The sequence below is a fragment of the Camellia sinensis genome, chromosome 9 (genome assembly GCF_055761805.1).
Source record: "Camellia sinensis isolate YWXY chromosome 9, ASM5576180v1, whole genome shotgun sequence".
NCBI lineage: Eukaryota > Viridiplantae > Streptophyta > Magnoliopsida > Ericales > Theaceae > Camellia > Camellia sinensis.
This window is the reverse complement of record NC_138969.1, coordinates 191,583,599-191,609,520: the sequence shown is the minus strand read 5'-3', so window position 1 is coordinate 191,609,520 and position 25,922 is coordinate 191,583,599.

Genomic DNA, 25,922 nt, shown 5'->3' with positions numbered 1-25,922 from the left:
TATAGTTGCACTTTTGCATGTGTCGCATTAGGCATTTCTGTATAATTAGGATCATGCATGGATTTCTAATTAGCTTCTGTTTTGGCTTGGAGTACTCGGTAAGTTTTATGCTTTAGCATCCTTGCATGCGTGTGAGTGATTGCCATGAATAGCATGCTTACCATGAGGCTATATGCTTATGTGATATAACTGCCTGATTGCCTGTGGGTGAAGGTTGGGTTATTTGGATTGGAACAATTCATCAATTGTGAGTTTTAAGCCCACTAGATAGTGGCAAAATCATATTTTCTAAGCCCACCCGAGGGTGGCAAAATCTGCATTTTAAGCCTATTTGCGAGTAGCGAACCACTTTCAAATAAACAAACACGAAATGTTTTGTTCAAATTCAGACGATTCAGTCTATACTTGTATGCTGTGAGCATCACATAGTAAATCTAGGCTAATAACCAGAATAAGAACGCATAATGTTTTCAAAAATAGATATCATGGTTAGTAGAGGCCGATCTTTGATCGGGCGAGCGGGGGTGCTCACGAAGTGACCTTCCCCAATCGTACCCAAGTTCCCGAGCCGAGGCAACTTTGGTGATGACAGACACGTGGCCTTAGGCAACGAGTCAGGGTCTCCTAAATTTCCCAAAAATAAAATATTTAGGTGGCGACTCTGTATCTGGCAAAGCAGTCCATGTTTGGCACTTCTTTCAAAATTTGTTTTCTCAAAACGATTTGCCGGATTTGGACTCTTTGGTTCAGATTTAGAACCGTGACGATTTGAGAGTCCGAACTGTAGTGAGCCCAATACGAACGGAACGGGGGAGCCATCCCTCCTGGGGCGTTCGGGGACGTCTACAATTTCTGGCGACTCTGCTGGGGAGTTAGAGAACTTGACTCGAACTCATGATATCTTGTTTTGACTACACTTGTGTGTTTCTTTACATTGCGTGTGCATTGGTGCGCCTAGGACACCGTGTTTGCCATCTGCTATTCCTGAACAGTTTGCCGGAGGCTTGTCTTGTCAAGGCATGACCATAAGGCTGACCGGTTATGGGCTCTGCCAGTATGGGAACACAAACCCCGGTTTTACCGAGGCACCCTTTTCGACCATTCGACCTAGTGTATATTCGAAATCCATAGTGACCATTCCAAACTAGGACAGGTTGCTCACCCGATAGGTTGTTTGAAACCACTGCGTGCGTAGTGAAACCCTAGCTCCTGACAAAATAGGACAGGGAAACCCTACCCCAACATAGGGGTTTTTTGGCTCTCACTTATCTGTTATGTGCTTTTAGAGTGCGTCTCTACAGGAATGCATGTATCAGTTTACAAGTCTGGTCATCAGGCCTGCGGGCACCAGTTCAACATTTTGGGATTCAGTTTACCTAAGGGTATCAGTTTGCAGGGGCAGAGATTTGGGCAGAATTCAGTAGAGAGCACACTCATTCAACTACGCTCAAATCTGTTCCAGTAAATCAGGCTGAGATGCTGCTTGTTTTCTTTTTTGCTAGGTAGTCTTGGAACTATAGCTTCAGAAGGCTTCGATATCTCCCGGGTACATTGGACTAGTGCTGATAGACTTTGTTAGGTCAGATATTCAATTCAAGGGCAACCAGTGTTCTTTTGCTGAGGCAAGGCAAAGAAAGGCCAATCAGGGCTCACCGGTTCATTTGATCCGTCAGTCGCCAGTCACATCACCTTTGTTTAAACTCAGCAGACTGTGATGGCACAGGGTTCGGAAGAATTTGTGGCCGTGATAGCAGCACTAAATCAGGGAACCGCCATGCAGGCTGAGACCAGTATTGAAACGCAGCGCCCATCTGGGGCATCTGCCTCACATCCAGCTTTGGGACCCCAGCCGAACTTTGACCCACTTCTGCCAGCTGAAGATTTGCAGGGTCCAGATCCTCGAGAAGGGTTGGCTCAAGCCTGAGTTTCCAGACCCCTGGTGCAGCCTAATGAGAGGCTTTATCCCCTTGATGCTAGTGACCTCGATTCGACCGCGGTGAAAATCGCAAACCTTGAGAAGCAATTCAAAAAGGCACAGGGCCTTAACTCCATTCTCGACATTGAGGACGGGCACACGGGGTCTGCCGTACGGCTCCCAGACAGATTCAAGATGCCGCATATTGACCGTTTCAACGAGTCTGGAGATCCAATGGTACATATCCGATTTTTCTTGGATGTCCTGAAGCCGATGGGTCTGACTAAGCCACAAAAACTCTCTTTGTATGGAAGAACCCTGTCGGGTGTAGCAGCCACTTGGTACGCTAAGTTGGAGGACAAAGTGAAGCAAAATTGAGAAGAATTGGCTGAGGCCTTTGTCGATCAGTATTCCTACAATACCCAAGTTGAAATGACCATCCAAGAACTTGAAGCAACCCGCCAGAACCCAACAGAGCCTTTTGTGGAATTTGTTACAAGGTAGAGAGCAAAGACAGCACAGATGACAGATCGTCGCCCTTCTGAGAGGGATCAAGTGCAGATGATGGTGCAAAACCTCGAGCATGATATGTTGCAAAAGTTGATAGTCGCTCCGCTATCCACTTTCAAAAGTTTGCACAAACTGGGGGTCCAGATCGAGAATGCGTTCAACAGTGGGATCATTCCCAGAACAAGTGAACCGACAAGGAAGGTGATTTCAGGGAGTACCAATGCTGGTAGTAGCGCTATTCCCAAACCCACCGAAATCAATACAGTCGCCACAGCCGACCCTTTTGCCAAACCAAGCCTACAAACAGCTGGCCCAGCCCGAGCTCAGGGCAGAACTTTCACCCCCCTCTATATGAGCCTGACTAGCGCACTTAAAGCCTTGATGGAAAGAGGGCATCTCAAACCCCTTGATTCTCAACCTCTTCCTGACCCACTCCTAGCCAGACATAACCCCTCAAAGTACTGTATGTACCATCAGCAGCGCGGTCATGGCACTGACTGTTGCTACCGCCTTATCTCATCGACAATCAGACGATAGCTCCACCTTCAGACCCCAATGACCAAACATCTCCTGCCTACCTCAATCTCATCCATTTACTGCCATCCACCTATGACTCCGGCATATACATCACCCCGGCCCATCTACCCAAGCCTGAGGTGTTTATCCCAAAAAGCATGGACTTATGCATAATGGGTGCACCTGAACCTCAACCATCTCAAACCCGTGAACCCACTACTTCTGAGTTGATGGGAATGATTAAAGATCTTCAAAGAATCGTGACAGATCTGGCCTCCAGGACATTGGCTCCATCATCGACCACACCACATACCGGGAACTTCATGTCAAAAGGCTCCCCGATATTGGGACGGGCTGCATTTGAGGAAGACCAATCCCTTGGCAAAGTGGAGGCGAGTGGAAAGAACAAGGTAGGGACAGGCATAGATCCCCATGAACATCTACTGTTCGCTGTTAAGGCTTTGAAAGCCGAGGGACTGAACAAAGAGCAAGTCCTCGCAGTTGTTGCAAAAGCCGTGGATGACACTTTTGCTACTCAAGTTGGGCGCAGTCTGAATCAAAGGGAACATCGGGAGAAGGGCTGTCATACCAGAGACGATCCTGTTATCTCTAATCCTCCACTCGGAAGAGATCGGCAAACCAGGCCAGCACCTGCCAATCCCTTTGCTGGTGCGCCCAGTAAAAATCCACAAGCCTTGAAGTACCAACCCCGAGGTCGGAGGGTCTTCCATGCCCTCTAAATGCCTTTGTCCAAAGCTCTCCAAATCCTTGTTGGACAAGGCCATCTCAAACCCCTTGAGCCTCGGCCTCTCCCGAACCCTCTTCCGGCTACACATGATGCTACCCAGTACTGCGCGTACCATCAACAAACTGGCCATACTACCGACGACTGCTTCCGTCTTCGCCATGAAGTACAAGATCTATTTGACAACGGGGTCATCCTCCCGCCGAGCTCAGCAAAGTCTATCGGCACTGGATCGGTGAATTTGGGGGATAATGTTATGTGATCGGGGGATGAACCACTTGCAGGCAGCGCTCGATTAACTCCAGACGTGGGAATGGCATGCACTGTTCTGAGCAATATGCAAATACCAGTTTTTGTGCTTTCTGACTTGGGTATTGGGTCAGTCTTGTTATGTCGTACAGAGTCAGTCTTTTCTTACTGAGTCAGTTGGGTCTGTCTTGTTGTACCGAGTCAGTCCTGTTTTGTTAGAGTCAGGTGATTCCGGGAGTGTTACCTCGGGCATCACTGTTTTGTTTTGTGTTTGTCTTTTTGCTTTCTTTTGAGTCTGTTTCTGTCTTGAAGCCAGTAATGCCAACAGATTTGAATGAACAGCAGTGATTTTCACATTCTTGTGTTCGCTTCTGTCTTGTGCCAGTTGTGCCAGAAGTTCTGAATGAAACGACAGTGCTTTTCACCTGCTTTTCTGTGCTTTGAAAATCATTGCATTGACCTAAGTTTTTCAAAACCGTTTGAACATTGTGATGAAAACAAAGGGGAAGGAATTCCTCGGGATTTGCAAAACTTTGATCAAATTGAGAGAAAGAGAGACATGCTAAGCCCTTAATGAATGAAATCATGTTTATTAACGTGAGTACTGAGAAGGATCCTGGCTTGATCCAGATTGGTCCCACACCGTCTTCAGCGCGAGCGATTAGTCGTTTTCTTAAAAGATTTCAAAAAAAAAAATGTTTTACGCAGTCCTGCGAAGACCTGTGTGGAATCGCTCTTGAGATTGTGCAGCTTAGGATCGCTCTCAGCCTCGAGACTCGTCTCCTCATTTTCAAACCTTGGACTAGAACTCAGAAAGTTCAAAGGTCAACTACAATGTAAGGCCTGTGTGGCCGGATCCAGAGCAACCCGTGAATTAGCGGCAACAAAGTCAGATCAAGAAGCTTGCGAAGCTAGATCAGGAGCACCCCTCAAACTAGGGGCAAGAATTTCAAATGTGCTCGAAGAGTCCAAGATGAAGATCGACAAGAATGCCAAACCCCAGAAGGGAGGAAAGAAGAAGACATTGTTGAAGGACAACCGAGTTCCTATCCACAAACACTAGGGGCAAATTCACCCTCCATTGGATGGACTCTTGCATCGTCAGCGAACAACAGCCATTCTCCTGGATTCAGATGACTTCGGGATCTCAAAACCATTTGACATTGACAAAGCTATACTTTTAACCCTTGAGAGGCTCGTTGGGCCGAAAACCCCGAAGGGCGGCCTAGGCAAAAGTTAGAGCAAGAAAAGAAGAAAAAGAACAAAAAAAGAGAAAAGAACAAAAGAACAAAAAAGAAAGATGCAAAGAAAAGAACAAAAAAAAGAAAATCAAAAAAGAAATGAAAAGAAAAGAAAAGAACACAAAAATTGAAAGGAAGAAAAACATAGCTCGCAAGGTTTAAAACCCGCAAAGGGCGGCCTTGGCAAAAGTTAGAGCGCAAAAGGAGAGGTTAATACCCGAGTGTACCTTAACCTCGAACTACGTAAGGCTTGATTCCCATCTTTGGGATACGTAGGCAACTTCATTCCGAAGTCCAGCCGTAAAACACTTCAAAATCAACTGTGTCCATGTAATGGTTTTGATCATCTTTGCCTTCTCTGTATCCGAGAGTTCGGTTATCATCGTCACTCTGAAGACTGATTACAATGCGCTGCGATGCTATCCAAACAAGGGGCAACTTTCCGTTGCCATCCAGTGTGCCGTGTGCCATTCAAACAAGGGGCAACTTTCCGTTGCCGTGCAACTCTTTTCAAGCAAGGGGCAATTTTCCTTCGGATCTGAGGTTATGCATCTCAAGAGTAGGTTCCGTGCTTGTTGAGCATTGGCCGTTTGCAAAAATAGTTTTTGAGAATTTTTACAGAGGTTGACTAATTTTCTCGAAAAATTATTCTATTTTTCCAAAATTGGACCATTTCTTGGACCCAAAAAAATGGAAAATTTTCAGTGCTCATAACCTGACTTGCATGATTTTAAATCAAAAAATTGAACAAGCATGTTAATCGAACTCTCATTTTGGTCAAAATTGTCTTAGTAGAAAGCCAAAAACAAAAAATGATCGAAATGATGAACTAGGGGCACAGTTGAGTCAGGTGTTCTGTCTTTTCCCCATTGCCACAATACTTGCCAAGAAGGGCACTCTACCTGCCAGAAAAGGGCACAACTGAAGTTAACAGCAAAAGGGCTGAAAGCTCTCTCACCCTCCGAGCAACGAGGTACCAAGCCAAGTGCGAAGCACGAACTGAAATGGATTAAGATATTCCACTACCTCATCTGGACAGATCTGATCATGTCCAAACTCCCCAACAGAGCATCGTCAACCGATGTCAGTTGCAGATTTGCTACACACCCAGTTGTAGCACAGCCCCTCTATGGGAGAAACTCACTAGCCGCGTGCAGAAGAAGAAGAATGTAGCGGAATGCTAGGGGCAAGAGCCCACAACTTTCTGTTTATCCATCAACCACCCAGGGGAGGGATTTAAAATGAGAGATTGAAGAATAGAGAGGCGTACGCTGAGAGAAAAACTGAGGAAAGGGCTTTTTCAGAAAAACAGAGCTTGAGGGCCGAGTGATGTGAGAATCACAAATGAGAAAGGGTGGGAAATAATACCCGGAGAAACTGGCTCCTCGTGCACCAAGAGGTCTCTCGTCTTTGTAACACGTCTGAGTGTTGTGTCTTTTGTTTTGTCTCGATTCTTTCTTTGAGTCAGTCCGAGTGTGTCTCGATGTGTTTAGGTTGTTTACCTTTTGTTTTTCATTATTGAGTCTTTTTCGCTGTGTTCAGTTGTAGGCTCAATACTCGGTCGAGAACTCATTTCTCAATTTCAAAAAATCATCTTGTGCTCAGAGTGCTGTGCCATTCTCCACATTTGTGCAAAACAGGATTTGTTCTTTCATAAAACTGCATGGTCCACCTCCGATAAGTGTGAACGGTAAAACAAGGACCTATCTGAAGCTATTTAGGTTTCAGACTGCAAAGCAAAAGAAAAAAGGGAAAATTTGGAGCATCTTAGCATGTTTTAATTTTAGCAAAATTCGAGACTGCATTCCAGGTGCACCTTCTCAGGCCTCGCTGTTTCTTTGGAGTATGAGTGTATCTTGACCCCAAGTGTAAGCCTGCTTCAAGTCAAAATGGCAGTCCAAGCAGCACCCGAGGGTTTCACATGCAGATGTTATCTCTCACCAATATGAACATGGTGTGCCCTTTTTGAGCTGAGTGAGTTGCGAAGCCCTCTAAGAAGTAAATCAGAGGCACCAGAGTACATATTTGATGCTCCTCTATTGCGTAGAATGTGAACTTTCATATACACTGTTGTTGCATGCGTGCCGCGCATCGTTATGATTCATACATAGAATATGCTTGCTTTCGATTCCGCATAGAATATGCTTTGCTTGTTTCATACATAGAATATGCTTGCTTTTAATATTGCATAGAATGTGCTTCCATACTTGCATAGAAAATGCTCGTATCTTTTGCATGGAAAATGCCCCCATACTTGCATAGAACATGCATTTTATCGCACTTTCTTGTGCATTTTATCTTGCTCGCACTGTCTTGTGCACTTACACTTTGTATCTCACTAGCACTGTCTTGTGCATCTTGTGGTCGTATCTCACTCGCACTATCTTGTGCATTTCAAATCACTCACGCTGTTTAGCGTATCGCGTTGTTTAGCGTATCGCACTGTTTTGTGCATTTCTAATCACTCGCCCTGTTTAGCGTATCGCACTGTTTTGTGCATTTCTAATCACTCGCGCTGTTTAGCGTATCGCACTGTTTTGTGCATTTCTAATCACTCGCGCTGTTTAGCGTATCGCACTGCTTTGTGCATTTCTAATCACTCGCGCAGTTTGGCGTATCGCACTGTTTTGTGCATTTCTAATCACTCGCGCTGTTTAGCGTATCACACTGTTTTGTGCATTTCTAATCATTCACGCTATTTTGCACACCTCCGTCGCACTGTTCTGTGCAGTTTATCACTCGCGCTATTTTGCGCACCACAATCGCACTGTTTTGTGCAGTTTATCATTCGCGCTATTTTGCGCACCTCCATCGTACTGTCCTGTGCATTGCATTCATCGCGCTATTTTGTGCTTTGCATATCACATTGCATTATCTTGTGCATTTCAAATCAATCGCGCTGTTTAGCGTATTGCACTATTTTGTGCATTGTATCATTCGCGCTATCTTGCGCACCTCACCTGCACTTGTTAGTGTATTGCATCGCGCTATCTTGCGCCGTGACCATTACTTGCATTGTGCATGCATTTTATCGCGCTATCTTGCAGACCTCACCTTTAGCATCGCACTGTTTTGTGCATTCACTCTACTCGCACTGTTTTGTGCACCTTTAGCTCGCACTGTCTTGTGTACTCACCTGGTCCAGGAGACCTTAAATCCTCCGGTCTAAGGAGACCTTAAATCCTGCATCATCACTCGCACTGTTTTGCGCATCGCACTTGCATTTATTCGCACTGTCTTGTACACTCACTTGGTCCACGAGACCTTAAATCCTCCGGTCTAAGGAGACCTTAAATGCTATATCATCATTCGCGCTGTTTTGCACATCATACTTGCATTTTACTTGCGTTTCATCACATTATCTTGGGCACCTTCGCTGGTCTAGGAGACCTTAAATCCTCTAAAGGTGCAATTCCTTTGGTGTTTGTCGTGCCCGAACAACTTCCAGTGGTCTGGTATAGCCACCTGCTTGTGTTAGCAGTGAGTTCCTAGGAGATCAACTGAGACGGTGGAAACTAGAGTTCGAATGGCTCTTGCCTAGAACGCAAAGGTTTGGGATTTCCGAGACTAAAGTCTGGTTTAAATACCCAGGGGTATATCCTCGGCTTGAAATCTGTATGGCAGCCCCATAGATTGAGATAGCATATGTATGCGCCTCAATTCTGGATACTGAACCAACCTAGTCTGTCACCCTGTTGGAGAATAGGGAAAGTTGCGACCATAGTCAGGGAGAAAAGTAGTACCTGTGGCTCAATCAAGAAGAAGCGAGAGATCCCTAGCAGCATGAGGCACGATATTGCATGTACGGTTCATTCGAGGCTGGTGCGACCAAACGAACCGCGCAGGTATTGTATTTTCTTTGTGTGAGACGTGGCGAGAATTGAATAATTCTCCGCATTCTTAACTGCATGAAATGTAGCTGTTGCTTTGCATTCTTGCTTAAAACTGTTGCATCTATTGTGAATATGTGCTTCATTACAGCTTGCTGCATTTGCATGATCATTAAGTTACCTTCGGCTTCTTGTCTTGTCGGTTGCATTTTGCCCCTGCCTGCGGGCACATCTCTGTTTGTCTTGCTTGTTTGTCTAAGTCTTCGGCCTTGTCAAAAATGGGTCGTCTCTGGGCTTTGACATTCATTCCCGTCACTTCTTGACTTCCGAGTTCTGTCAAAGAGGGGCAACTGTAGACACCCCATTTTTTACCACCTTCAAGATTTGGACGCGACTAATGGTTTTTGAAGTTGGGCAGTGCAAAGGTTTAATTTCTTCGGCAAGGAGAGAGAGTCGAATCTCAACTTCATACCCTTTTTTTGGACCGAAACAATCTTGATCAAAAGATTTTATTCTTAAAACCCTCTCTTTCAAAACGTTTTTGAAATAAAGTTTTTACGATCTTCCGAGGCTCGCATTTTGTCAAATGTTGCGCTTTTCGGTAAACCGAGCAAGGACAAAGTGGAAATGAAGGAAAGAGAGATGAAATCTTTGAAAAATCTTTCAAAACACCTTACTTAGGGGATTGGAGTTGAAGAAAAGAGGACAAGTTCAGGTGGGGGAGATATGGTTGGTTGAAGTCCGTTTGGGCCGAATCTGCGCGACTTCACGAAAACTGGCATAACTTTTTGCACAGGAGGAATTTTGATGCAAGGTTTGCGGCATTGGAAAGCTAACTTCTGGGGCTTCATCCTAGGGGGTGGCCGGCCACCTTGACCCTTTTGACCTGGTCGGCTAGCCACATAAACTGGTTGGTCGGCCACTTGCCTAATCGGTTGACCACTTTGGCCCTTTTGAGCTGGCCGGCCATTTTTGCCCTCCTGAGTGTGTTCCAACTGTGCCAACTATTCTGCATTTGACCCACTGTCCGAAGGTCTTCCCTTTTGGGGGGAAATTTGAATTAGTTTTCTCCCCCTTTTCTCCACCCCTCTCCCTCTATATAACCAGCCTCTCCCCTTCATTTCTGAGGGTTACAAAACTTGGTTAGGGCATTATATATACAACTTCCATATCTCTCTCATCCAAGCTCCAAAACCCTAATTTATTGACCACTTTTACACTACTACCCATAGCACCACACCTCTACACTCTATTCCAGCACTTTGGAGGACATTTGAAGAGGTTGGAAGCTCACAAATTTGGTCCAAAAGCTGCTGGTTCATTGGTCTTCAAGGGTGAGTCATCTTTCTCCCTTTTTCTAGTTTTTTCTTGCTCTATATCTATGCCTTGCTTGAAAGCATTTTTGGGCTCCGACCCAAACTGTAAATAGCCATATTTTGAGCTCCTTTTCATGTTTGATCAAGGACCTCCTGCTGTTTGAGGTCTCCTACTATCACTTGCCTCTTTAACTCTCTTGTAGGCCTTTTTCTTGCATGATATTTTAGGCTTATTTGTGAGCTGTTTTGGACTTTTCCATAAACTGTGAAATGTCTTATTTTGAGTCCCTCTTCAACTTTGTTGAAGGGCTCTCCTCTGTTTGAGGCCAACAGATATCACTGGTTTCTTTATCCCTGTTTTAGGCTTTTTCCTTGCATGATATTTTAGGCCTACTTGTGATCATTTTTGTGTCTTGACATAAACTGTAAAAGGAATTATTTTGAGCCCCTCTTCAACTTTGTTGGAGGGTTCTTCACTTTTTGAGCCCAGCTTCTTCCCCTTGTCTCCATTCTCTCTTTTAGGGCCATTTTTACATGATAGATTAGCCCTACTTGTGTTTATTTTTGAGAGTTTTCATAAACTGGAAAAAGGCTTGTTTTGACATAATCTTCAAGTTTGTTTAAGGTTCCATTTTTTTTTGAGGTCATATGCTTCCTTGTATGCTTGATTGACTCCTATTTTGAGCCTTACACCCTAGCCTTTGTTGCATGCCTTGCTTGGCCTTCTAGACACTGAAATCCAGTGGATTTTAAGTGGCTAAGACACTGTTTTGAGCTTCCAAATCAGAGGGGGGTGACCCCCTCTCACCTTGACTTGTTTGGTGGTCATTTTGGCCTTCCAAAGAGACCCCATCTTGCATGCTTTCTAGTCACTTTTTAGGGTCAATTTGGTGAGTTTTGGGACTATCATATTTGATTTCTAGAGTTTTTTATGCCATGCTAAGTGTCCACCTTGTATGTGCTTAAGAACTCCTTGCATAGCCCCCTAAAGTAACTCATCATTTTTGCATGCCATGGTTGCACATCAATGGTTGTTTTGGCCTATTTTCACATAATTTATTCACTGATTTTTGATGGTTTGGTCAGATTCCATATGCTTCATATACTTGCCATGTTTGCTAGTCAAACTTGCATGCTATGTTAGGCCATCTTGCTAGCATCTTTTGGCCATGCTTTAAACTGGAAATATGCATGTTTTGGGACTGTCTTGCTTCTATCTTCATGCTTCATCATCAAATAATGCATGCTTTGTATAGCTATAAGTCATTCTATGCGCCTAATTTTGAGTTTTGGGGATCATCTCATGCATCGGGTGCCATGTTTCCATGTTTCGGGACCATTTTGTATCATATTTCAGTGTTGAAATTTTCATGTTTGCATACCATGTTCCATGCCTTGCCATGCTTTGGTAGAGTGGCATTTGATGCCTTAGGTTTGGTCCTCGGTTTGCGTGCATGCGTGCACGTACTTCGAGAGTCTCATTTTCATCTAATGGCCACTAATGTGAGTGTGGATGAGGTCCATTCATGTTGGTGTAAGTCCATTATGCATTGTGTATGCCATTTCAATTCATAGCATTACGTATACTAGGTTGTATATTAGAGCATCGTGTATGCCATGTCACATCGCGCATTGTGTATGACATTTCATAGCATTGTGTATGCTAGGTTGCATGTTAGAATTGCATTCATGCATGTCATGCATATTGCATTGTGTTTGGGATAGGAGTTAGCCCGAGCACGGGAAACGAGGGACGTTTCGTACTCCGAGTGACGGAACGTGTCTCAATTCCGGATCGCCGACACTCCGGATTATCCACGATGGAGTTTAGGTCTTGTTGTGTTTATATGTGCATTCATTTCATATTGAGTCGTGCAATTCGACTCCTCGGCCATCATGCATCGATATGCGTGATTGGTGACACAAGGATCGATGACTAGACTCCTTGAAGAGTAGTCATGCATAAATATGTGAAAATACTTTGCCATGCCCCTTTGTTGCTCTCTGTTGCAGCAAATCAGAAATCGGCAGCCTTCCGGAGCTTGACACGCATTCCAAGAACAATTGCAAATAGAGGCAAACTGGGACATCGCGAGGGATTCTCCGCACAAGGCAACCCGAGCATGCATCAATCATCATCAGAAGCAGATTTGAGGCAGTCCCTGGCTTGCATGCCAATTTATTGCTTTCCTAATTTAATTTGTTAATTACTTAGGGTTTTGTACATATTTGGACTGTAATTATTCATTTGGGACTGTATATTATTTATTCGGACCCTCTGCGCGAGGGCAATTTTGTAATAAGTGTGCGTGTGTGTGATGTATGTCTTCCAACCCCACGTCTTTCTCCATTTTATTTATCCGCTTATGATGGTTAGATTTGGACATGTTTCAATTAGCATACAGTATGACAGTATGTTTGCATTCATTCATCTGTTTTGCATGCACCGTGCTCGGCGCATCATACCAACTGCATTGTATTTTCAATTCCAAGTTAAATACATGTTAGCTGTAGCACTTCATATGTCATGTTTAGAATAGCCGAGCCTGCTATAGTTGCACTTTTGCATGTGTTGCATTAGGCATTTCTGTATAATTAGGATCATACATGGATTTCTAATTAGCTTCTGTTTTGGTTTGGAGTACTCGGTAAGTTTTATGCTTTAGCATCCTTGCATGCGTGTGAGTGACTGTCATGAATAGCATGCTTACCATGAGGCTATATGCTTATGCGATATAACTGTCTGATTGCCTGTGGGTGAAGGTTGGGTTATTTGGATTGGAACAATTCATCAATTGTGAGTTTTAAGCCCACTAGATAATGGCAAAATCATGTTTTCTAAGCTCACCCGAGGGTGGCAAAATCTGCATTTTAAGCCTACTTGCGAGTAGCGAACCACTTTCAAATAAACAAACACGAAATGTTGTGTTCCAATTCAGGCGATCTAGTCTATACTTGTATTCTGTGCGCATCACATAGTAAATCTAGGCTAATAACCGGAATAAGAACGCATAATGTTTTCAAAAATAGATATCATGGTTAGTAGAGGCCGATCTTTGATCGGGCGAGCGGGGGTGCTCACGAAGTGACCTTCCCCAATCGTACCCAAGTTCCCGAGCCGAGGCAACTTTGGTGATGACGGACACGTGGCCTTAGGCAACGAGTCAGGGTCTCCTAAATTTCCCAAAAATAAAATATTTACTCTGTATCTAGAAAAGCAGTCCATGTTTGGCACTTCTTTCAAAATCTATTTTCTCAAAACGATTTGTCAGATTTGGACTCTTTGGTTCAGATTTAGAACCGTGACGATTTGAGAGTCCGAACTGTAGTGAGCCCAATACGAACGGAACGGGGGAGCCATCCCTCCCGGGGCGCTCGAGGACGTCTACAGGGTGGTCGGCCAGAAATTCTTCTTGAACCTTTTGACCCCTAGTCGGCCGACCAGGGGGAGTGGCCGGCCGGCCACTTGAACTGGCCGGCCTGCTTCTTGCTTTTTGCCCTCTCTGAATGCATCACAGCTGTGCCAACTGTGAGGCAATTGGACCATCCTCCATACACGTGTATGGAGGATATGTGAAGCCCTTTTGGGATATTTTAGAGCCTCTCCTCTATAAAGGGGAGGCTGATCTTCTTTGGCAAGGGTTGAACCCCTTTCAAGGCTTACAACACACTCTCTCTCTATATCTCTACACTTGAGCTTCCAAACCCTAGTTTTCTTGGACCATTTGCACTACAACCCTTAGCACCACACCTCCTCCATCCATTCCAGCACTTTGGGACTGATTTGCAAGGGTTGAAGGTTCACCAACTTGGTCCAAAAGCTCCAGCTATGCAGCTCTTCAAGGGTAAGCACCTATTTCCCTTAAACTTGTATTTTTTTTTGCTCCATTGATTAGCCTTACTTGAAAGTATTTTTGGACTTTGTCATAAACTAAAAAGTGTCGTATTTTGAGCTCCTCTTGAATATTGATTAAGGACACTTTTCTGTTTGAGGCTTCCTACATCCTTGTATGCTTTATCCCTCTTTGTAGGCCTATTTTGCATCATATCTTGGTCCTACTTGTGAGCATTTTCGAGATTTGTCATAAACTAGAAAAAGTTTCCTTTTGAGCTTATAAATATGTTTACTTAAGGTCACTTCTCTATTTGGGGCCATCTCCCCCCTTTCATGCTTTATTTCTTCATGTTTTGAGCTATGCATGTGAGTATTTGCATTGGCCTTGGTTTGGCCTCTTAGCCACTGAAATCTAACAGATTTTTAGTGGCTTAAATATATTTTTGAGAGCCAAAATCAGAGGGGAGTGGCCCCCTCTCTCCTTGTCTTGTTTGGTGGTCTTGTTGGCCTTCCAAAGGGACCCCTTTTTGCATGCTTTGAAGTCATGTTCTAGGCCTCATTCTGAGGGTTTTGAGGTTTTCCTTAGCTCTGTCCAAGGCCCTTTTGGCCATATTTTATGTCTCTCATGCATGTGTGGAACAACCCTCCTCAAGGCCTTTCAAGAGGACCTTTCATTGTATGCTTTATTGATCAATTTCAGGCCCTTTTTGGTGAGTTTTAGAGCTGTCATATTTGATTTCCAGAGTTGGTTTTGCCATGCTAAGTGTCCATCATATATGTGTTGAGTAACCCCTTGCATGCCCTTTCAAAGGAGCTCATCATTTTCGCACATGTTGGCTACATTTCAGTGGTTATTTGGGCATATTTTGTCATGTTTTATTCACTGTTTTTGGCTGGTTTGGTGAGTTCTCATACGCTTCATATACATGCCATGTAAACCATGCTTGCTAGCCAAATTTGCATACTATTTTAGTCCATCATGCTAGCACTTTTTGGCCATGCTTTAAACTAGAAATGTGCATGTTTTGGGACTGCCTTGGCTCTGTCTTTGTACTTCATGGCCAAATAATGCTTGCTTTGCATAGTTATAATTCAATACATGTGCCTAGCTTTGAGTTTCGGGGCTTATTTCATGCATTGGGTGCCATATTTCCACGTTTCGGGACCATTTAGCATCATGTTTCAGTACTGGAAATCACATGTTTGTATGCCATCTTTCATCCCTTTCCATGTTTTGGTAGAGTGGCATTTTATGCCTTAGGTTCGGTCATCGATAGGCGTGCACATGTGCACGCATTTCGGTTGTCTCTTTTCCATCTCATGGCCACTGATGTGAGTGTGGCTGAGGTCCATTCATGTTGGTGTAAGTCCATCGTGCATTGTGTATGTCATTTCGGTCCATAGCATTGCGTATGCTAGATTGCATGTTAGAGCATCGTATATACCATGTCACATCGAACATTGTGTATGCCATTTCATAGCATTTGCGTATGCTAGGTTGTATGTTAATCGCATTGTGTATGCCATCCCATTTGCATCGTGTTTGGGATAGGAGTTAGCCCAAGCACGGGAAACGAGGTACGTTTCGTACTCCGAGTGATAGAACGTGTCTCAATTCCCTGTCGCCGACACTCCAGATTACCCATGATGGAGTTTAGGTCTTGTTGTGTTTTCATGCGCATTCATTTCATATTGAGTCATGCAATTTGACTCCTCGGCCATCATGTATCGATATGCGTGATTGGTGGCATGAGGATCGAGGACTACACTCCCTGAAGAGTAGTCATGCATACATATGTGAAAATACTTTGCCATGCCCCTTTGTTGCTCTCTGTTGCAGTAAATCAGAAATCAGCGGCCTTCTGGAGCGTTGCGCAATATTCCAAGAACAATTGCAAACAGAGGCAAACTGGGGCATCATAATGGATTTCTGCGCAAGGCAACTCAAGCATGCATCATTCATCATTTGGAATAGAGCTGAGGCGGTTCATGGATTTGCGTGCTAATTTACCTGCTTTCCTAGATTAATTTGTTAATTAATTAGGATTTTGTATTTGTTCGGACTGTACTATTTATTCGGACTGTGTATTATTTATTCGGACCCTCCGAGCGAGGGCACAATTGTAATAAGTGTGCGTGCGTGTGATGTATGTCTTCCAACCCCACATCTTTCTCCTTTTTATTTACCAGCTTATGATGGTTAGATTAGGGCATGTTTCAATTAACATACAGCATGATAGCATGTTTGCATTCATTCATCTGTTTTGCATGCACTGAGCTCGGCGCATCATACTAACTGCATTTGTATTTCAATTCTGAGTTGAATACTTGTTGGTTGTAGCATTTCACATGCCATCTTTAGAATAGTCGAGCCTATCGTAGTTGCATTTTTACGTGTGTTGCATTAGGCACTTCTGTATAGTTAGGACCATGCATGGATTTCTAATTAGCTTCTGTTTTGGCTTGGAGTACTCGGTAAGTGGTTATGCTTTAGCATTCTTGCACGCGTGTGAGTGACTGCCATGATATCATGCTTTACCATGAGGCTATCTGCTTATATGATATAACTGCCTGAATGCCTGTGGGTGAAGGTTGGATTATCTGAATTGGAATAATGCATTGACTGTGAGTTTTAAGCCCACTAGATAGTGGCAAAACCATGTTTTCTAAGCCCACCCGAGGGTGGCAAAATCTGCATTTCAAGCCTACTTGCGAGTAGCATACCGCTTTCAAAAACCAAAATGAAATGTTTTGTTCCAATTCAGGCGATCTAGTCTATATTTGTATTCTGTGCGCATCACATAGTAAATCTAGGCTAATAACTGGAATAAGAACGCATAATGTTTTCAAAACTAGATATCATGGTTAGTAGAGGCCGATCTTTGATCGGGCGAGCGGGGGTGCTCACGAAGTGACCTTCCCCAATCGTACCCAAGTTCCTGAGTCGAGGCAACTTTGGTGATGACGGACACGTGGCCTTAGGCAACGAGTCAGGGTTTCCTGAATTTCCCCAAAATAAATATTTAGGTGGCGACTCTGTATCTGGCAAAGCAGTCCATGTTTGGCACTTCTTTCTAAAAAATCTGTTTTCCAAAACGATTTGCCGGATATGGACTCTTTGATGAGTCATCGGTCTTGCATTGCACTCTGCGAGATTAGATACAGGACCGTGACAAATTGAGTCCGAACTATAGTGAGGCCCAAGGGCGTGTCTACAATACTGTAGAAGCGTATTTCACGCTCGAGCGAGTTTGAGCTGGAGCGTCCCTTCTGGCGCTCGAGCGACTGTCTGAAGTCTGTAAAATACTAGACGAGTGTATTCTACGCTCGAGCGGCTCTTATTGCGCTCGAGCGGGTATAATTTTTATGTCTGACGCTCGAGCATCAAAATCTCCGCTCGAGCGGACTGTACGTATATCAGATCACGAAAGTGACATTTTAAATAACTTTTTCTGTCCTTTCTCTCCTTAAAACTTTCCAAAACCCTAAGTTGAGAGCTTCTCTCTCTAAAATACTCTCTCTCTCTCTCTTTCTCTCTCTCTTTCTCTCTCTCTCTCTCTTCATTTTGATCTAGATCTGGTGATCTCCTTACCTCCTTCCTTTGATAAAAAGGTTGAGCTCTTTAATAGCTTCATTTTCATCAGAGTAGAATTTGATTTCGTCATCCTTAGAGTTCATTCCTTGCTTAGCTCATCTTCTCTTCTTGAGGTAGGGATATTCTACTCTCCTATATAGGCTTTAACATAGACATTGGTCATTTTGTAAAAATGGTTGGTTTGGGTGAAGTTAGGGTTTTGAGTTTGAAATTGTTAAAGAGGGGTTTTCTATTTTGGATTCTATATGTATGTGGGGTCTTGAAAATTGAGTTATCTGTGTATAATGGGTGAAATTTGGCCTTGGGAGCAATGTTTGAAAAAGGGGGAAAATGCCTTAATTTGAATTTTATATATTATTTGTGTAAATGACGAAATCATTATGGGAATATGAAATTGGTTTAAGAATCATGAAATTGGAGGAAATTGTGGTTAAATGGTGTAATTGGATTGATGGATCACTCACCTGTAGAAAATGTGATAAATTATCTGTTGAGAAATTTATTTATTTGTCTAAATATATCTGTTTTGGACTATCGGTGGAGGATAGCCATGATTGTTGTAGAAACTGCATATTGAATATGTAAATTGAAACTAATCGATTTGAATATGTCATTGAATATGATGGTATGTGATTGAATTGGTCATTGTATATGACAACGTGTTTAAATACATTGTATATATATCTTTGTTTGGGAGGAGATAGGGGATGTACTCCATTGTCTGGGAGGAGATAGGGGATGGACTTCATGGATAATTAAGTTCGCCGGAGTGTCCAGGGTGAAAGTCTCGAAATCTTGTTTATGTTTGGGTGCCGATTCCTTCGGACGTAGTTCCGTAAAATGACAAAGTTATGGAAGTGTATGAACGATGTTTATGATTGAAGCATTGATGAATGAGTTACAGTCTCATTTTGAATTGTATATTTGATAATGAATTATGTCAATGAATTGGCTTGGGTAATAATTGGAAGTGAATTGAAATGTGGATATCAATGTTGATTGATTATGGAAAATGTTTAAGATGGCGTATAAGTGTTAAACATTTATCAAATGCTTATGTTTTAGTTGATTCTCATAAGTTGTTTAGCATAGCTCTACTGGGCATTGGCTCACCCTACTTGGGACACCATTTTTTAGGTACACGGGACATGCCGCCTCTAAGGTCTTAGCTTGGGAGGTTTAAGAGTTGAAGACTCCGTTTTTGCTATTTGTATTTTGTGTTAAATGTAAATCTAAGCTGAGGGCTTTTCATGTATAGAGTTGGAACTCTCTTTTGTTATAACCAAGTTATTACTTGGAAATATGTAAGCCCGTAGGGCATTTACTTTGTTGATAACATGTAATATTTTTGTGAAAAAGACTCTGATGAATGAAAATGTATTCTTTCATTTATGTTCATGAAACTTGTGAATGAATGATTTATGTCTTAAATTGAGGGCATTACAACTTGGTATCAGAGCGTACCGGGTTTGAATACTTTGGGTACGTGGGAAGTGGTTAGTACCACAATGGGTTTGTTTCGCTTGTTATAGACTTAAGTGTAATGTTATGTGCTTATATGATAACATGTTTATGTGATTATGTGGGTATGGAATTTAGTTTCTAGGATGTTGATCGGGTCTGTGGATTTCTGGGAGTCTTGTTGGAAGGGCACTTGATCACTGCCGTTTCTAACTGGAACTCTAGCAACGCCGCGGGACGGTCATTATCTGGAAATGAAATTCGTAAGTGTTTATGTGATTATGTGATTATGTGGAGTGAATTACTGTTGTCCATTGTGTTAGAACGCGAGTGGAATAGCTTCGGCACATTTGTGAATGTGCTAATGTCTTGTTTACCTTCATTAGGATGTCAGGACGAGATCGTGGTGGTAGGCGCGTGATTAAGGTCGAATTGTACATCATTGAGGCCGTTAATTAGAATCTCTTAACTTCACTTGCTGGTCAAACTGTATACTTTATGTGTGTTGAATATCAATCAGGTTGTACATAGTCGGAGCATAAAATGGGCAAAAAGACAAAATTTGGAGAGAGTTGACTTTCCAGCACGTGTGTTGACTTTTTCTAGGAAAATGTGCCCGATGTTTTAAACTTGTTTGGAAGAGATCAGAAGTATATAAAGGCAAGGAAAAGGTTGGAATAGGGTGCTGAACTTGTTTTGACAAAAAATAGAGGCTAGGGTTTGGAAAATGAAGAAACTTGAAGCTTCAAGGATGTCTCCCACGATGGCTTCTTCTCCATCTACCTTCTTCCACTCCTCTATGAGTGGCTAGTCTCATTTTTTAAGGTTTTGATGAAACCCTAGCCATGTAATAGGTTTTTCTTTTTGATTTTCAATTATGTAAAGGTTTGAACACTTGTATGGTGTTTTCGAAGTTTCATATATATATATATATATATTTCATTATTTCTTCAAATATTCGGCTTTCTGTGATTGTTGAATGTTTTCCATACAAGAGTTTTCTATTCTTTCCCATTCAAAGTATGAGACGAATCATACTACGAGAGACGAGTCCAATCACTACCTTAGTTTAGAGTGAACGATTCGTACTACTTGAGATGGTTCATGCTCGTACATTGAACGTGATGATTTTCTTGTTAAATGCTTTGAACTTGTAGTTACGAAGCATTATTCCGTTCGAACCATAACATAATTGTTTTCAATTTGAAAACCCTATTTACGTGACTAGTGGTGGACTCTTCGCCCTAGGTTTTTCCCCAATTCTATAAATCCATTTTCAGTTATAATTAATAATTTAATTATTTAGTTTAATTTATTCGTTATTAAATTAGGTTATGATCAATCATTCTTTTCATCAAAATTAATTTAGAAATTTATCAATTAAATTAGTTTAATTTCACAATTGTCCCTGTGGATCGATACTTGGACTTGCCATTATTCTAAAAGAATTTGGTGTGGTTTAGTGTTTAATTTTTGTGTGTTCAATGACCCATTAAATTTTGGCGCCGTTGCCGGGGACTTCTGGCGAAATTAGTTAATTTAAAGTTACATTCTTATTTTAATTTTTAGTTTAGGATTTTATGCTTTCGTGTTGCTAAGTGTGCAGAGCGTTTGAAATTGGAGCTATCATCAAAGTGCAAGCGGAGCGCAACCGAGCTTTTAAAAAAAAAAAAAAAAAATCGCAGCACTAAAGTGTGTAAACAGAAGCAAATACTCGCAAGCAAAGCACCAAAGTGCTAAAAATAAAGACGAACCTCAATTAGAGGTTGGGGACAACGTCTACACGTCAAGCACCAGCAAGATGAGTAAAGCGTTTTCGTTAAACCGCTGTGAGTATTTCTCCCTTTGGTATTTTGCTTTCATAACTTAGTGCACAGAGTCGGAACTTTTTGTGTGTGTGTGGGTAGTGTATGCAGGGGCGCCGTTCTTGTCGCCCTGAATTGTGGAGTTTGGACCTTGAACTAGAAAGGACTCTTAGGAGACTTAGGGCCTCTGCCCGTGTTCCTAGGCTTGAGTATTCATATTCATACATTGAGCCATTAGAGATGGCAGATCCTGATGTCCCGAATGTGCCTAACCGGACCCTTAAGGATTATTTCACACCCATTGTATATACATCACCATCATGCATCCAATTACCCAACACCACTGCTGCTCATTATGAGATTAAGTCCAGCACCATACAAATGCTCCCATCATTCCATGGACTAACTCATGATGATCCTTACAAACATTTGAATGAATTTCTGGAAATTTGCTCGACAGTGAGGATCCAGAATTTCACAAATGGGGCCTTAATGTTGTGATTGTTTCCATTCTCATTAAAGGATAAAGCCAAACACTAGCTGAATTCCTTACCTGCTAATTCAATCACAACTTGAGACCAATTACAACAACGGTTCTTGGAGAAGTACTTTCCATAGGTAAAACCAACCAACTTAGGTGAGCCATCACAAACTTTGCTCAAATGGACGGCGAGCAATTCCATGAGACGTGGGAAAGACTTCGAGACCTTCTTCAACAGTGTCCCCACCACTAAATGCCTGATTGGCAACTTGTTCAAACATTTTATTATGGCTTAACTGAGCCGTACCGCCAAATGGTGGATTCGTCTTGTGGTGGGACATTCATGTCTAACAATGATGCCAAGGCATGGCAATTGTTTGAGAACCTAAGTGATAATTCCCTTCACCATGCCTCCGCAGGCCGGTAAGTCCTGTAACCAGTAGTTGGAGCCCCGAAAAGAGAGGGCAATTATGAGGTTGGGCAAAACCTAGAGTTAGCCCAACAAATAAAGGCACTGTCCCACAAAATGGACCAATTATTAGCTGCGGGACATGCCCCTAACCAGCAAGATCAGCCTCAATTCTGTGAGGCATGTGTTATAGGTGCAAGCCCTGCTCATGACTTGAGTGAATGCCCTTCGGCATCACAATTTCCGGTGTTAGTCCAAGAGCATATGAATGCGGCTCAAGGATTCTCTAACCTGGGTAATGATCCATACTTCAACACATACAATCCGGGATGGAGAAATCACCCTAATTTTTCATGGAGACCCCCTTCACAAGGCACTTTTTACAATCCTCTACCACCAAGGCAGAATTTCAATAATTTTGCCAACCAATCATCCTACCGACCACCGCAACCTTATCGACCCTCATAACCGTACCGGCAACCACAACCCCCGCCTGTTCCTCAGAGTAACTATGCCTTTGAAACTCAGGTGTTGGAAGTTCTCTCACAACTTAAGGGGTTAGCACCGGTAGGTCACTCCCATACTCACTCTATTGCCAAGCTAGAGGCCCAATTGGGTCAAATGGCTAACAACATGAATCGAAGAGATGAGGAAAAATTACCAAGTCAAACTGTGGCCAACCCTAAGGGACAATACGGGGTAGAGAGTTCGGGTGGGAATGGGAAGCACCATGAGCAAGTGCAAGTGGTGGTTGCTTTGAGAAGTGGTAGGGAGTTAGAGCCTTAGTTAGTTGCGTCTGATGCAACTAGAGCTAAGAAGGATGACCATGCTAGTTCACCTAATGAGAGAAAGGGTGAGAGGGAAACTCTTAAGAGGGATGACTTAGTCCCTAGCACTTCACATGAGCCCAAGGCACCATATATGCCTAAGGCACCCTTTCCCCAATGCCTTGATACACCGTCTCCTTTTAATAAGAAGGCGGCATCTGTGGAAGCAATGATGGAGGTCTTTAAATAGGTAAAGATCAACCTCCCCCTATTGGAGGTGATTAAACAAGTACCCTCTTATGCCAAATTTCTAAAGGACCTTTGTACGCAAAAGCGTAAATCTAGGACATACGTGTCCCAAAAGGTCCTACTCACGGAGCAAGTAAGCTCCATCCTGTTGAATGACGCACCTCCTAAGCTTAAGGACCCGGGTGCCCCAACCATTGCATGCATTATAGGGGACCATTTCATTGATAGGGCCTTGTTAGATTTAGGGGCTAGTGTCAATTTGTTGTCGTACTCTATGTACGAGGAATTTGGGCTTGGCGAGTTGAAGCCCACTACTGTCACTCTTCAGCTGGCTAACCGATCCCTCAAAGTGCCACATAGCATGAATGAGGATGTGCTAGTGAAGGTCGATAGGTTTTACTTCCCTGTTGACTTTTTGGTTTTAGATATGGAACCGGTGGCCAGTTCTAGGAAACAAATCCCCGTGATCTTAAGTCGACCTTTCTTGGCTACGGCCAATGCATGCATTAATTGTTGGACCAGAGTTATAGAAATTTCATTTGGTAACATGCAAGTGAAACTTTATGTTTTCCAAGCATCCCAACAACCTCATGAGAGAGAGGAGTACTTATTAGTTGATGTTATGGATGAGATTGTGGAGGATGATTTGCCCTCCATTCTTGTAGAGGACCCTTTAGAGGCTTGTCTAGCTCATTTTGGGTTTGAAAATTTTGATATTGACGGGTTAGTTGAGGAGGTGAATGTCTTGTTTAATGCTTTTTCTACACCAGATTTTCTTCCGTGGAAATCCCGGTTTGAGTCACTTCCTCCTCTAACGAGAGAGCCTATCATACCAGCTTTAGTCATACCACCTACACTTAAGATGAAGCCACTCCCGGCCACACTCAAGTATTCATTTTTAGGGCCCCAAGATACTTTACCAGTCATCATTGCTTCTGACTTGACTGTAGAGCAGGAGAGTCAGTTAATGAGTGTTCTCGTGGCACATCGGAGTGCTATAGGGTGGTTAGTGGCTGATTTGAAAGGGATAGATCCCTCCGTGTGCATGCATTATATACACCAAAAGGAGGACACCAAACCTTCTCGCAAAATGCAACAGAGACTAAATCCTAATATGAAAGAGGTGGTGAAAAAGGAGGTGTTGAAATTGTTGGATGCGGGTATTATATACCCCATCTCAGATAGCAAGTGGGTGAGTCCCACACAAGTGGTGCCTAAGAAATCGGGCATCACCGTTGTTGAGAATGAGAGAGGAGAGTTAGTCCCCACACGAACCACTACTGGGTGGTGAGTGTGCATTGATTATAGGAGACTAAATTTCTCGACTATGAAGGATCATTTTCCTTTACCTTTCATTGACCAAATCCTAGAGCGGTTAGCGGGGCAGGGTTTCTATTGTTTTCTTGATGGTTATTCGGGATATAATCAAGCCTCGGTGTACCATGCTAACCAGGAAAAGACCACATTCACATGCCCTTTTGGCACTTTTGCTTACAGGCGCATGCCCTTTAGGCTATGTAATGCACCGGCGACTTTTTAACGGTGTATGATGGCCATTTTCTCCGATATGGTGGAGAAATTCTTAGAGGTTTTCATGGATGATTTTTTGGTGTTTGGACCGTCTTTTGAGGAATGCCTTTGGAACTTGACTAGAGTGTTGGAATGATGCACTGAGGCAAATCTAATTTTGAGTTGGAAAAAGAGCCATTTTATGGTTCGTGAGGGTATAGTGTTGGGACACATTGTGTCCCCTCGAGGTATAGAAGTAGACAAGGCTAAGGTTGACCTCATTGCAGGCCTTCCTCCACCCAATTTCCTGCGTCAAATTAGGTCTTTCTTAGGGCATGCAGGTTTTTACCGTAGGTTCATCAAAGACTTTAGTAAGATATCACGTCCTTTGTGTAGTTTACTGGTTAAAGACGCGCCTTTTATCTTTGATGAGGCATGCTTAAAGGCATTTGAAACACTGAGAATGGCTCGGACCACCGCCCCAATCATGAAATCACCAGATTGGTCGCTTTCCTTTGATTATGCTGTCGAGGCTGTGTTGGGCCAAAGGGTCAATAAGGCACCATTTGCTATATACTATGCTAGTCACACTCTCTCGGATGCACAATTGAATTACACTACCACTGAGAAAGAGTTGCTACTGTGGTCTTTACCTTAGACAAATTCCGGTCTTATCTCCTAGGTTCCAAGGTCATAGTCTTCACTGATTATGCCGCTTTGCCGTATTTTACTATCAAAGAAAGAGACCAAACCTAGGTTAATTAGATAGATTTTGTTGCTTCAGGAATTTGACCTAGAGATCCGAGATAACAAGGGATCTGAGAATGTTGTGTTGGATCACCTCTCCCGAATCCTTATTGAGTATACTAGTGACCCTCTTATTTTGCATGATTCGTTTCCGGACGAACAACTCTTTGAGCTGTCACGAGCGAGCCCTCCATGGTTTGCACATATTGTGAATTACTTGGCCATTGGGCAAATTCCGTAGAATTGGTCTAAGTAAGACAAAGACCGATTCTTTTCACAGGTCAAGTATTATTTTTGGGAGGATCTGGAGTTGTTTAAATATTGCTCTGACCAAGTCAACCAACGTTGTGTGCCGGAGAGTGAGGTGCATAGCATTCTTACATTTTGTCATTCTTCTGCATGTGGCGGCCATTTTAGTGGGCATAAAACGGCCGCCAAGATTTTACAGAGCGGGTTTTATTGGCCCACAATTTTTAAAGATGCCCATCAATTTTGTAGAACTTGTTTGCGCTGTTAGCAAATGGGTTTGATGTCTCGACGTGACATAATGCCAATGTCCCCTATTCTTGTGGTAGAAATATTTGATGTTTGAGGGATTGATTTTATGGGACCTTTCCCGTCGTCGTTCGGGTTTGAGTATATTCTCTTGGCAGTAGATTATGTGTCTAAGTGGTTGGAGGCGATAGTTACCCGAACAAATAATCATAGAGTTATAATCAAATTCTTGCATAAAAATATCTTT